At 44.5% G+C, this 12352-nt stretch overlaps 1 protein-coding gene across 24 annotated transcripts in view; it reads left to right on the top strand.

The window, feature by feature from the left end:
- The window catches only part of Klc (kinesin light chain), a 187686-nt gene that overhangs the window by 38649 nt on the left and 136685 nt on the right, over positions 1 to 12352 (top strand). The window contains exon 3 of one of the 24 annotated variants that reach the window (XM_069321615.1): positions 6791 to 6825. The exons of the other annotated variants lie outside the window; for them this stretch is intronic. The gene's annotated coding sequence lies outside the window, so the exon portion shown is untranslated. The remainder of the gene's footprint in view (positions 1 to 6790; positions 6826 to 12352) is intronic. 24 annotated transcript variants of the gene reach the window in all.

The raw sequence follows: 12352 nt of genomic DNA, 5'->3' as shown, positions 1-12352 counted from the left end.
TTCCTGGTTTGGTCAACCAGGCCGAGAGACCACGCTGCTGACGTGAATCACAGCCCGAGTGTACGAGGAAATAAAACGAAGGCGGCAGACAACCAGAGACAGCTTCAAATATTGTTATGACAGAGCCCAAAAGGCTTTGGAACCTGGCCAGTAATCGATTAAATGCAGAGAGGCGGTATTAAAGAACTGAAGCTCAACCTCTACAAGCACCAATAGGTAATTACAACTGCACCTTCCCCGCCCGCCGTGTGCAACACCAAACCATGAACCCATCCAAGGGTTAGATGAATTTGTAGTTAGCGTTACTAATGGCTTATGTTGTAGCGAGAAAGAAATTATTACTAAATCAAACCCTGGGATTGGTCAAGGTGTCCATAATAAACCACCCAAAAGAACGCTAATGAGTTCATTCAGTAATCATGCCACAACCGGAATTAAAATGGTGGGTGTACAGGTGACTTGCTACGTGGCCTCTAGTCTTTGAAGTGTGTGATGGGGGAGGATTATGATTGCACTGGGGGCAAACTAATGAAATTGAAATAAGTTTATTGAGGTAAAATACACACAAAGGGATAAGGTAGCTCAAGCTATTCTCACACCGTTCAGTACATCGTGTTAATACATACATAGATACAAATCACAAACAATAAACATATTACCAAACATGGGGAGCCGGTCGGCCGAGCGGACAGCACGCTGGACTTGTGATCCTGTGGCCCCGGGTTCGATCCCGGGCGCCGGCGAGAAACAATGGGCAGAGTTTCTTTCACCCTATGCCCTTGTTACCTAGCAGTAAAATAGGTACCTGGGTGTTAGTCAGCTGTCACGGACTGCTTCCTGGGGGTGGAGGCCTGGTCGAGGACCGGGCCGCGGGGACACTAAAAGCCTCGAAACCATCTCAAGATAACCTCAAGATTCGGAGAGATAAACATATACATTCCTCCTTAACACAAGTAGTATGGTATCAGACGTACACACAGATACTTTTATGACCTAGGTATACTGTATAGACAACAAACTAATGTGTTTGGGTAGTTTTATTTTTGCCGGGGATAGGAAACTTGCTAGACATGTCAAGGTCCGCCCAAGGCCAGCAACTGATCTTCCCCCAGGCTGCAACCTACAACAGTTGTGTATCACTGGTACCTGTGTACTACTGGGTGAACAGATGCATCGGGGGTAAGGAAAGTTGACCAAACATCTCGCCGTGCCTGGGAATCGATTATTGGTCCAATCGGTTGAGCCGACCACACTTACAAGTGCGCTGGTATCACACCAGTGGTTTACGTGTGTTCCTTCCTCTCCGTGACTTGCTGGCTCTTGAATTGCATGTTTTTATGGGTCCCTTCCATCATCTTCATTTCCTCTCGCGTCGCCACAGAATCTTACTCTTTTCTTATCTGTTGTTTTTCTTCTATTTTACCTTGTTCGTCCATCTTCTTCACTGCTTCCCTCATTTCTTGATAATTTTTTCCTACCCCTCCCTCCCTTCCCACTTCCCCAGTGGTGCTCTTGGACCTTTCGAACGTCTACCCTCATCTACTACACTATCACTTAATTATTTTGATTTATTTATTTATATACATACAAGAAGGTACATTGGGTTTGTGAGAGTACATAACATTGTGTTTACATTCTTGTAAAGTCACTAGTATGTACAGCGTTTCGGACCACTAGAGTGGGTTATGAGGTTTGCGTTAGCCTCTACATTATTTTAATAATAGTGGAGACGAGTGAAACATTTGCAAATTCGTAGATTAGGAATACAATTTTCATGTGATGTGAGTGACTGAACTCGTTACTTATGTATTCTTTGTTTTTCTGCAGGTAAGGCGGTGTGTTGTGGTCGGGGGAGGTAAGGTTGTGGTAGCTTGCATGACTGGTGTTGCAGTGTTGATGCATTAATTGTGCATTTATAGCTATATATTCATAATTTTGTGAACAATTTAAATCATTTTTAGCAACGGGCTCGACTGCTGCTGATTATTGTTCAGGAAGAACTCTGATGTTATGGGAACACAACTTATTAAACTGTTACATGGCGATGAGAGGGTCCTGAGACTGGTAATGGGCTTCAGAACTGAACACATGGGGCAGCCTCTCATGCCATTATACGGGTTTTTGTATATAGATGTGGTTGGGGTTTAGGGCTTCCGGGCGCTTGTGGAATGGGGAGAAGGAATGGGGGAGGTGCTTTATGCAGGGTGTAAATGGTGCATGCCGGTGGGCCATTACCACTGACCTTTCCATAGTGGGGAGGGGAAGGTGAGGATAGCCAGGTTAATGCCCCCAGAGAGTGGAGTCGGGATGGTTTAGTGTGTTACTTTATTGTGCATGCGGAGGTTGAACTTCGGTTCATTGGTTCTGTCTCTCAACAATTATCTGGTGTAAGGTTTCAGATCCCATTGGACTCTAATCTACATTTGAAACTGTGTATAGAAACTACCTCCACCGCTAGACATAATATAAATGAGATGCGAATTTGATGTAACAAGTGTTGAGGTGGTTATGTCTCCAGCTGGATGATAGGACTACGCCTTCATAGAGGACATCAGTTGTTGTCAGATCTTTGGTAGGTATTGGATTAAGGCTTCAGTGAAAGACGAGGGGGTCGTCAGTTGGAGGCGGGAAGCCCGCGACTCCAGGTTTGATCGGCTAGAGAAACATTTGTGCCCTCTTGATCAGATATCCAATGTATTCTGCCAAGGTTGTCGTTATCTGGGTGAGGATTGTTCAGATAAGTAGGGTACCACTATAGGGGAAGTCATTAGCGTGGGAGACGCATAACAATGAACTTATAGGCAGCGGGAGATGAAGACCCTCAGTCTCCTTCTGGCTACAAAAAGATGATCATCAGGGGGGAACGTTAGTAAAGAGAGAATCGACTCCTATTTTCGATAATTTTTCTCCTGCTCACCTTCATCACACTCTGAATTTCATCGAAAGATTGCACCTGCAGTCCTCCTGTAAGATGTTTAGACTTGATTCTCTTTTTACTAATGCTCTTGATAATAAATTTATTCTTTAAAGCTCACAAACTAAACACTAGTGAGAGAAAGGAATATTGTTGGGGGCGGGGGGGGGGGTACCTAAGAGGGGTGAGATTGAAATATTGTGAGGGTGGTGGGTGAAAGAGAGACCTGACGCAGAAAATATTAGAGGACCTGATGGGGCGTGAAGTATAATATTCCTGATGGATCGTGGAGCGGCAAACAGATAGGGATGAATGAGAAAGGAGAGTGGGGGCCAAGGAAGGGGGAGGGGGAGGGGGGGGGTGAGCCCTAAGGTAAAGAAGAAAATATGGTTTGTTCCCTGAACCCTGTTTTGATGAGCAGGTCTTATCCTTGCTTCTCTAGCTTCACCTTGAGCAAGGGCATAACTTCATTCTGATTCTTTGGATATTTGCGAATCTTTATGCCATATTTCTAAATTTCGCTTTGATATTTTATTTATTTCCACCTCTTTTTATCTTTTTTTGTTTGTCACGGTTGTTGTTTATAAAGTTATATTAGTTCTCGTAAGATGCATACAACCCTCTCTTCCAGTTTTCAGTACCGTCCCTTTAAATTCAAGAGAACTTTCCAATGGGGGTCCTATGTCTGAAGAGGATTATTGAGATTTTCAACTATCCCTGGTCAGATGATGGCGTTGGATTGCTAGATGCAACACCCAACATTCTTTATCCACGAACCGGGAGGAGACCAGGCCACGAGGGCAGTGGTTCCGGAACAAAAGCCGCAGTCTATTCGCCCTTCCTTTCCCGCCTGTCCATGGTCGTAATGGCTTGGCGCTTTCTCCTGATAGTTCCACCAGCCCCCTTCCTGTCCAAGGTCGTGCTTCCCATTACCTCTTCCCTTCTGACATATAGTGACGGAGGTCTCCAAAATAGCGGCTTTGGCAAGGACGTGTTGCGACACGAAGAGAAACTCCCTCAGCGAAGGTTATCAGACGTCACTCCGTCACACTCCAGCGTCCGCGCCGAACTCCGTTCTTGTGTGTGTACCTGTGCCTGCTGGCTTGCACTCAACATCTTAAAATGTACACGGAAGGTTTACACGAGCGACGAACTCTAGATGAAATGCGAAGCTTTGTACTATCAGTTTTGGAGCCGTGGGAGGAACGGGACGAATAGCGGTGATAATAGGGGCAGAAGGTGAAAGGGAAAAAGAGCAGCTTAAGCAACAGCAGCATCAGAAGACGCAGGAACAGGAACGACAAAAGTAGCAGCTACAGGAACTTTATTAACGGGAGCACGAGCCATGACTCCCGTGGGGCGTGACTGTCAACATTGACAGCAAGGCCCCCCCCCCCCTCCCTCCCTCCACATTTCTTCCATGTGCCTGCTTTCCACTCGACTCCTTCCGTACTCGTGCGGTGTGGGGGGTCTGGATGTAATCAGGGGGTATCTGAGGTGTGGGAATGTAGGCGGCCCCGTGCTAATTATAACGTGGGCCTCCATAGGTTAGGTGGGCTGCTTGGGTTCATATATTTCTGGTTAGGCAATACAGTTGCATTTTTTACAGTGGCAAATCAAATGGGGTGGGAAGTGTATCGGTGTAGGTGGGCGTGTCGCCGTGTGATGTTGGCGATTAGCAGTGTTGTCTTATCTGCCGGGACCATCCTCGTCTGCCAGTCACTGTGACAAGGGCGTCAGGAGTCGCCTCTTACCTGCACGTCTCTGTTTTTCTGCCGATTTTTTTTAGTTCCCAATCAGTTCTTTAGAGCATATTGAAAGTAGATAGTTATGTTGTATATGCATACTTGAATCATTAGGTAGCTTGTTCATGCAGTTTGTATTGGCTGTCTGTGGCATTATTCTTAAATCTTAAACGCACTGGATTTTGTGTTTTCATCAAGTGATGCTATAGATTTTTTATCTTTAAAGAAATGTGGGGGAAGGGGGGGGTGCTTGACCCCCACCCACAAAACGTTGGCTCATGTGGGTGTGACAACGGGGAATGGGGGTGGGGGAGGGGGGTCTTTGAGAGTGAGCTTGGGTAGCAAGTCATCCATCCATCCATCCATCCATCCATCCATCCATCCTGGCCTAACACACTCCTGCCGGCGGAGTGCTGCCACACCCAAACCATTAATTTCCCTGTAGTGTGTACACGTCATTCCTGGTATCCTTCGGGTATTTACCCAAACAATCACGCAGGCAAATATAGTCCTCTTCTCAAGGGAGATAAAGCAGTGACAAAAAACTATACTAATCGCATCACGTATTATTAAAGTCTTTAAAAGGTTGATTAGGAGTCAGATTCAGGTTCAAGTATGTTTGAGACAAGAAAGAAATACATCTCAAAGGGATAGAGTACCTTAGGCTATTTCTACCCCCCAAGGAGTCAGATCTCTTGTTTTACGGAGAATCAAATTAACACCACAACCCAGGCCATCTTGGAGTTATAACAGGAAGAGCCTTCCTTCAGCAATTACCCAACCACTGTGACAGTCACGGAAGTATTGGAAGAAAACCAAGAAATGTATATACACGGACATTGCGAAGGTGTTTGGTGCCTGTGACCCTGAAATGACAGCCCATGTAATGAGACCCACAGGAATAACAGACAAAGTTAGGCGATGGATATAACATTGTTGACAAAGGTCGCAAAGAGTAACGGTAAACCAAAAAAATATCTATTGAGAGCACAGTGAAAAGCTCTCTTAACACCAAGACAATATTATTGCTCCCCGACTCTCAGATCTGATAAATATACTAATCACAGCTTCATTTTATTGGTTATAGTCGATGTCAAAATCAGCATGAGAAATAAATCTGCAAAAGATTCTGTAAAGGTATACAATTACAGATATTTAGATTTGGATTAATGGAATTTCTCTGGGAAGAAAAACGGCATGCGATGAATAATGGTGACGGTGAGTAGGTGAGGTAGGGTGCAGATGGGGAGGAGGAGGGGAGAGAAAGGGCTAGAGATGTAACAAGTAATGTTACACGGGGGGACGTGTAACGTAAGTCTTTAACACGACTGCTTTTACAAAATTGTTGACATTGAATACAGACGCTCTCTAACCCTCGCATTTTATGAAGAGATTCCAGTAGTTAAAATATACTTGCACATTTATATGTTGGTAGATTGTATTGATTTTGGTTGAGACGCACCCAGCGCAGAATTTCTGGTAGGGAAATTTTGATGATACACAAAACCCATATAATCCATCTGTCTACATCTAATGCGTCATTCTTACGAATAATGGCTATCTACTGCTTTAATTTCGGGCCTAATATTCTAGGTCATTATATGGCTATTAAATACATTTTTCATTTGATAAATTATGTAGATGTGTCATGCTTTTGAAGCAGAAAATGGCAATAAGCCAAATTCAATTTAAGGGCCCCATTAAAACCCAATATAATTGATATTAAATATATAAGCATGAATAAACATGATGAAACTTTTAACATTTTCCATAATGTTAACTTGGCTAAGCAACCTGAGTGAAACAGCTGTGTAATTCCTGGCGTACAGGTCCCGATTGTGAAGATTTATTTTGGGAGTTTGATGTAGCAACCTTGTGCGTGTCTTGAGGTAGTTCCGGGTATCACTGACCATGTAATATACCCCTTAGAAACGATAGTTGAAGTAGTTGTGCAGTTCTTGGCAACTGCATGTCTCTGGGTAGTTTAAATCCAGTGGTAAGTTATTATCATTAGATAAAGCATAAGATTACCATATGAGTAAGAAGCAGGAGGTACATGTGGATTATTATTAGTTAGGTAGTTCATATAGCTAGTTAGGCTGTTACTGACTAGTACACTTCTTTGTTTCAGGTGAGTGGACGCACAGGTAGCTGGTGGGTCTTAGTGTAAGTAGATGACATAGAGCTACCAGCAGTGATATCATTAGAGCTACCAGCAGTGATATCATTAGAGCTGGTGAAGAGCTCCAGGCATAGACTCCGGGTGAATTGTGAAGCATTTAATACCAAACAAATTTTTCTATGTGAGCTTCAGTTTCATCGCGCCTATTGTGGTTGTTGATGGACTCCATCAGTAACTGGAGGTGGTGATAAGGGATAATCCCTTTAGCCAGCCGAATGTAGTCTAGTTTTAGGTAGTTTAGGACTGAACCATGAACGTCTCGCCCGGGGAGTGGGGAATTTGGTTACGAGGCCAGGTTGTAGTCTCTGAACAAGCTCTCTTCCCTGTAGCTTGTGTTCACTTTCCCTGGGCTGATTACCAACAGGGTAATCAGTTCATGGTACAAGAAAATATTTGCTTATCATAAAATAAAAATTAGGATTAAACTACGTTATTTTAAAGACCCTTCCTACTGGGGACACATTTTACTGTCCGATCCTGCGCAGATATCACTAAATTCTTTGAATACGTGATTGAGGCCTCGTGATTGATCACCAATGCTCTCAATCTGACGTAAGAACTACATTAACATATTGATCAGGTACCTTTTGGAAATATTTATCTAGATCCCCTCTTGGACAATGTCATGCCTTCTGGTCACAAGAAAACTGAAGATTTGAAAACATTCCACTTAATATCTCTCAAATCTAGATTGATATTCTCTCACCTGTGCTCCAGGGAATAATTTGTGTGATTTATAAACATCCCAATAATATGTTAAGTTGATTCGGGCAGCAAGAACGTTCTCTGCACTTCAATTATTTCTCCAGTCTTGAATTGAGGAGTAAATGTTCAACAATATTCCTTCCTAGAGAGGATTGGTCTTTCAAACCTTTATCACTGGTTTGGCATCTCTTGTGTGAAAATATGTCAAGCCAATAACTTTTTTGTAATTGTGGCAGTTACTTTACTGTGTTATTTGGATGGAAGGTCCACTGACATTTTTAGTTTTTACCAGAACTCAGGAGGTGGATCATGTTAGTGAACAGTGCTTTTTTGTGTGGCTTATTGGAAGCATGGTTTATATTGTTAGATTTGCCTGTGTCCTCTCTAGTTACGACTTAAACCTTCTGCCTGGGTAAGGGTCTATGGCTTGAGTGCCACTGTAACCTGGAAGTGTCTAGGTCGGTGCGGGAGCCGTGGCATGTGTATACACCAAGTCGCGTAGTGTTCTTGGAATTCTCGACTAGGAGCCACACGACCAATATTGACAGGTTGAACCTGCCTTAGTAGTGAGGCCATACAACGATTTACATGTCCATATCATAAGACCAGTGTGGGAGTTGTGTAGTGCCGGGTGGAGTTTTAACGTACCAGCTAACAACATAAGTGTGTTAAGTAGATAACTATATATATTGTACATACAACTAAATGTCTGCGAAATCTTCGTTGCTACTTTAGAATTCAAAGCGACACCTTTGTCTGTTGGCAAACAAATAATCGCACAATAATTATTTATAGGAACTAGTGGCATTTTTGTTGTCAATGTCGAGAGGACAGATATTTTGTGTGACTGAAGGAACGTACATGTACTGGGCAGCAGACTGTGTGTGGCGTACCTGGCATAGTTAAAGGTCATCTGCTTAAAGCAGAAGACCAGATAATAACACTCGATGTGTTGTAGATACCTGACGGAGGAGCCATGGAGCTGTGGTACCGTCTCCTTTATTGATTTATAATTCCATTCTTCGCCCTTGCCGTGTTTTCCCGTCCTTTCCTCTTACTTCCTCCCGCAAGATACAATCGAATTTTATGGCGTGAGACGAGCAGATAATACGGTGGCTTTGATGCAAATCTGCAATTAGCATTGACAGGTGGTCGTCCGTCCTCGCATTCCATCCAAGTCTTAATTACCGTTACCTCTTAGGTGGCAATGTGGAAAATGGTGTAATACGGTGGTGAGATAAGGTGGTGGGTGGCGAGGTAGAAGGGTGAGATAAGGTGGTGGGTGGCGAGGTGGAAGGGTGAGATAAGGCAGTGGGCGACGAGGTGGAAGGGTGAGATAAGGTGGTGGGTGGCAAGGTGATAAGGAATGACACGAGAAGCGACGCTAGGACGACGACTTCCCTTCTACCCTCTCCAGTTTTAATGTGATTATCGGTTATAATCATAAATCATATGAACCCCATCAACCAGGTATCATATTCTCTTATGGTCTGTGCAAATGTCTTATATTTTCCTCTTTGTTAGAGATGTATCGGAGCCTGTGTTAAAATGTTGAATATTGAGCACCTTATTTATTGGATGGTGTCGTTTACGACTGGGTCGTAATTATACGAGGCGTCGGCGAGGCGTGTGTGTGATAGTTATATCTTCAGGGGGATGGTTCTCCGATATTTGAGGCACCAGCCAAGTCATCACCATTGGCCTCAGATGGTCAGGAAATTGGACTGGGAAAGAGAAGAATAAAGGTTTGTAAGAGGATGTGGAGGGGAGGGGGAGAAGGGTGCAAGTTGGGGAGGAGTGGAGATAAAAGCAGTAGAAGAGAATGTAAGAGTTTACCAGTGGAAGACCTAGTGGACGGATGTGCATTATTCAATGTAGAAGAGGAGAATAGCAACTGAGATGGGTGATAGTGAAAGTATTCAGTATGGGCGAAGCTAAATTGGCAGAGATTATGCGAAAGAAATGGCGGAAATGGTGGCGATGAAGATAATATAGGGAGACATCCAGAATAATTGAGGACCACGCCAGGAATGGAGGCTGGTGAGCGAGACAGGTGTGGGGCTTATTTCAGGGCAGATGGGATGTTAGTAGTGGAGGCCCGCCGCTGTAAGTAGTTCCTTAAGTATCCCCGCACCCTCATCACAATCCCACCCTGGGAAATTGGAGTAATATTTGTCCCAATAAAGATTATATTGTTGAGATGGAAGCGGCATTAACCTCAAGTCCTGTTATTGTTTGTGTGAGGAATGTGTTTAATACGCTTTTAGAGAGCATTCGTTCTTAGGCTGTTTTAAAATAAATTTGATTTTGTTATTAACTGTTTAATAACTATTTTCAAGAAGGAAGATGGCAATTTCTTTTAGAAAATGTCTGATTAGCTAATTCCCAATACGAAGTCTATGGTCATCAACCGTCATACCTGGTTGAAGACTTTAAGGGTTGAAGACTGTAAGGGCTTTAACCCCCGGAAGCATCACAATAGGTCTATAGGCCCAAGAATATACGAACACTGCAAAGGCCTACTGGCCACGTCAGGCAGAAATCTATCGTGTGACAGCAGTAGCATTTTGATCGATAAATTCAGCAGTTCATCTTGTACATGTATTGTCGTTATTTTAGACCACAGATTTAATAGCACGGCACCTCATATCTTATGTTGTTCGGTGTGTGGAGCGCATGTGTCACGTGTCATATGAAACTCCTCACGTGACTTCCCAGCTTCCAGATTCAGCTCAAGATGATTATAATCGACACTACATTTTCGCACATGCATTTATTTTGGTTTGAAATACAGAATCTTCCATATTTAAATGTAAATCAAGTGGGGGGCATCATTGGGAATCGTTGTCTATGGCGATTAGGTAAAATGGTAGCGACTTGTAGTGGGGCTGACTTGGCGGCATCTTCTTGTATTCTGGGAGGCGATGGGAAAAGGCTTCCTAGCGTCACGCAGTATTACCCACAAACTTTCTTGGGTGTCTGCCTGAATAATTCCAGCAGCAATGCCCCAAGTAACCACCTTCCCTTTTGTACCCTCCCCCATCCCCCCTCGCTCTACTACACCCCCTCCCGTTCTACTACACCCCCCTCCCGTTCTACTACACCCCCCTCCCGTTCTACTACACCCCCCTCCCGTTCTACTACACCCCCCTCCCGTTCTACTACACCCCCCTCCCGTTCTACTACACCCCCCCCCCTCCCGTTCTACTACACCCCCCCTCCCGTTCTACTACACCCCCCCCCTCCCGTTCTACTACACCCCCCCTCCCGTTCTACTACACCCCCCCCCCTCCCGTTCTACTACACCCCCCCCCCTCCCGTTCTACTACACCCCCCCCCTCCCGTTCTACTACACCCCCCCCTCCCGTTCTACTACACCCCCCTCCCGTTCTACTACACCCCCCCTTCCCGTTCTACTACACCCCCCCTCCCGTTCTACTACGCCCCCCCCTCCCGTTCTACTACACCCCCCCTCCCGTTCTACTACACCCCCCCTTCCCGTTCTACTACACCCCCCCCTCCCGTTCTACTACCCTCCCCCCTCCCGTTCTACTACCCTCCCCCCCTCCCGTTCTACTACACCCCCCCCTCCCGTTCTACTACACCCCCCTCGCTAGCTCACTTTCTCTAGCTGGCTTTTTCTCTGGTGCTGGCTGATTCGCTCTCCTCCTCCCCACCCCTCTCTACCACCACCACCGTACTGTGACTGCCCCTGGAGTAAGTCTCACGTGTGCTATATTTTCCCTGAAGTACACAGAGCGGGGAAGGGGAAGATCGATGCATGGCTTTCGAAAAATATATATAAACAAGTCTAGAATACAAAATAACGGTATGCCACTATTTTTTTCGTTACAGGTTGGCGAGGATTTTGTTAAGAGCTAGTTTAATGATACTAAAATCCTAATTTCGCGGGATGATTAGCAATAAAAGGGGTATGTGATCAGTAGCCTGTACTGACAAAGTTAGGAATGATTATGAGGATATCTTGAACAAATGGTTCCAGTGCAAAGTTCTAGGTACCACAGCGGCAACTCTAAAATTTCTAATAGCTGAACATTGTATAATGTCCAGCCATTAGAATTAGAGAGCATGACAAAGTTCCTGCTGATATGGTTTGTGCATCGAGTGCCCAAGATGATGATATTTTAGATTCAGCTACTTAGAACAAAAGTTCGAAAGTAGCACGGGCTATGGTGAGCCCGTAGTGGACTTACCTGGCACAGGAGCGGTGCTGTAACTCGTGCCCAAGATTGGTAGATTACTCCCTTGTATCTGCTTGCCTCACGTGACGGCGTCACACCCTGACTCTTGCAAATACCGTCTCACTCTAGTCAACGTTTTGTGATGCCCTTGTAAATAAATAGTTGTCGGATAAAGACAAATCGTATCTTTTTATACTAGTGCTCTTTCACTCTGAAATAATGAATATTTTGTACTGTTCATATTTTATTGATACATGCACGCCAAACAAAAATTTAGTGCATGCAGACTAGTCACCCCTATTTTGGCTCGTTTTCTTTAATATATTATTAGAGAAAATGGGTAGTTTGCTGCTTCTTTTTCAGTCACCTCTTATTCAGAGAAAAGCACTGAGTAAGTTGTTCATAGTCACGTTCGTAAGTGCCTGAGGCTGCGCATGTACACGTATTAAACGAGGTGCGGGAGTAACGTAGCAGCAGTACGGAGGTTGTGTGTTAGAATTGGAGGCCTCGATGTAGGCCTTCACTATAACCACTGACAACCACTACCAGGTTGCTGTTCTCTCCCGTTCTATGACCCTGTTTGTTGTAGCTGTGTGCGCCTTGT

Source organism: Procambarus clarkii, chromosome 10 (assembly GCF_040958095.1).
Source record: "Procambarus clarkii isolate CNS0578487 chromosome 10, FALCON_Pclarkii_2.0, whole genome shotgun sequence".
Classification (NCBI taxonomy): domain Eukaryota; kingdom Metazoa; phylum Arthropoda; class Malacostraca; order Decapoda; family Cambaridae; genus Procambarus; species Procambarus clarkii.
The sequence above is the reverse complement of the archived record's forward strand: the minus strand, read 5'-3'. Positions and strand labels throughout refer to the sequence as shown.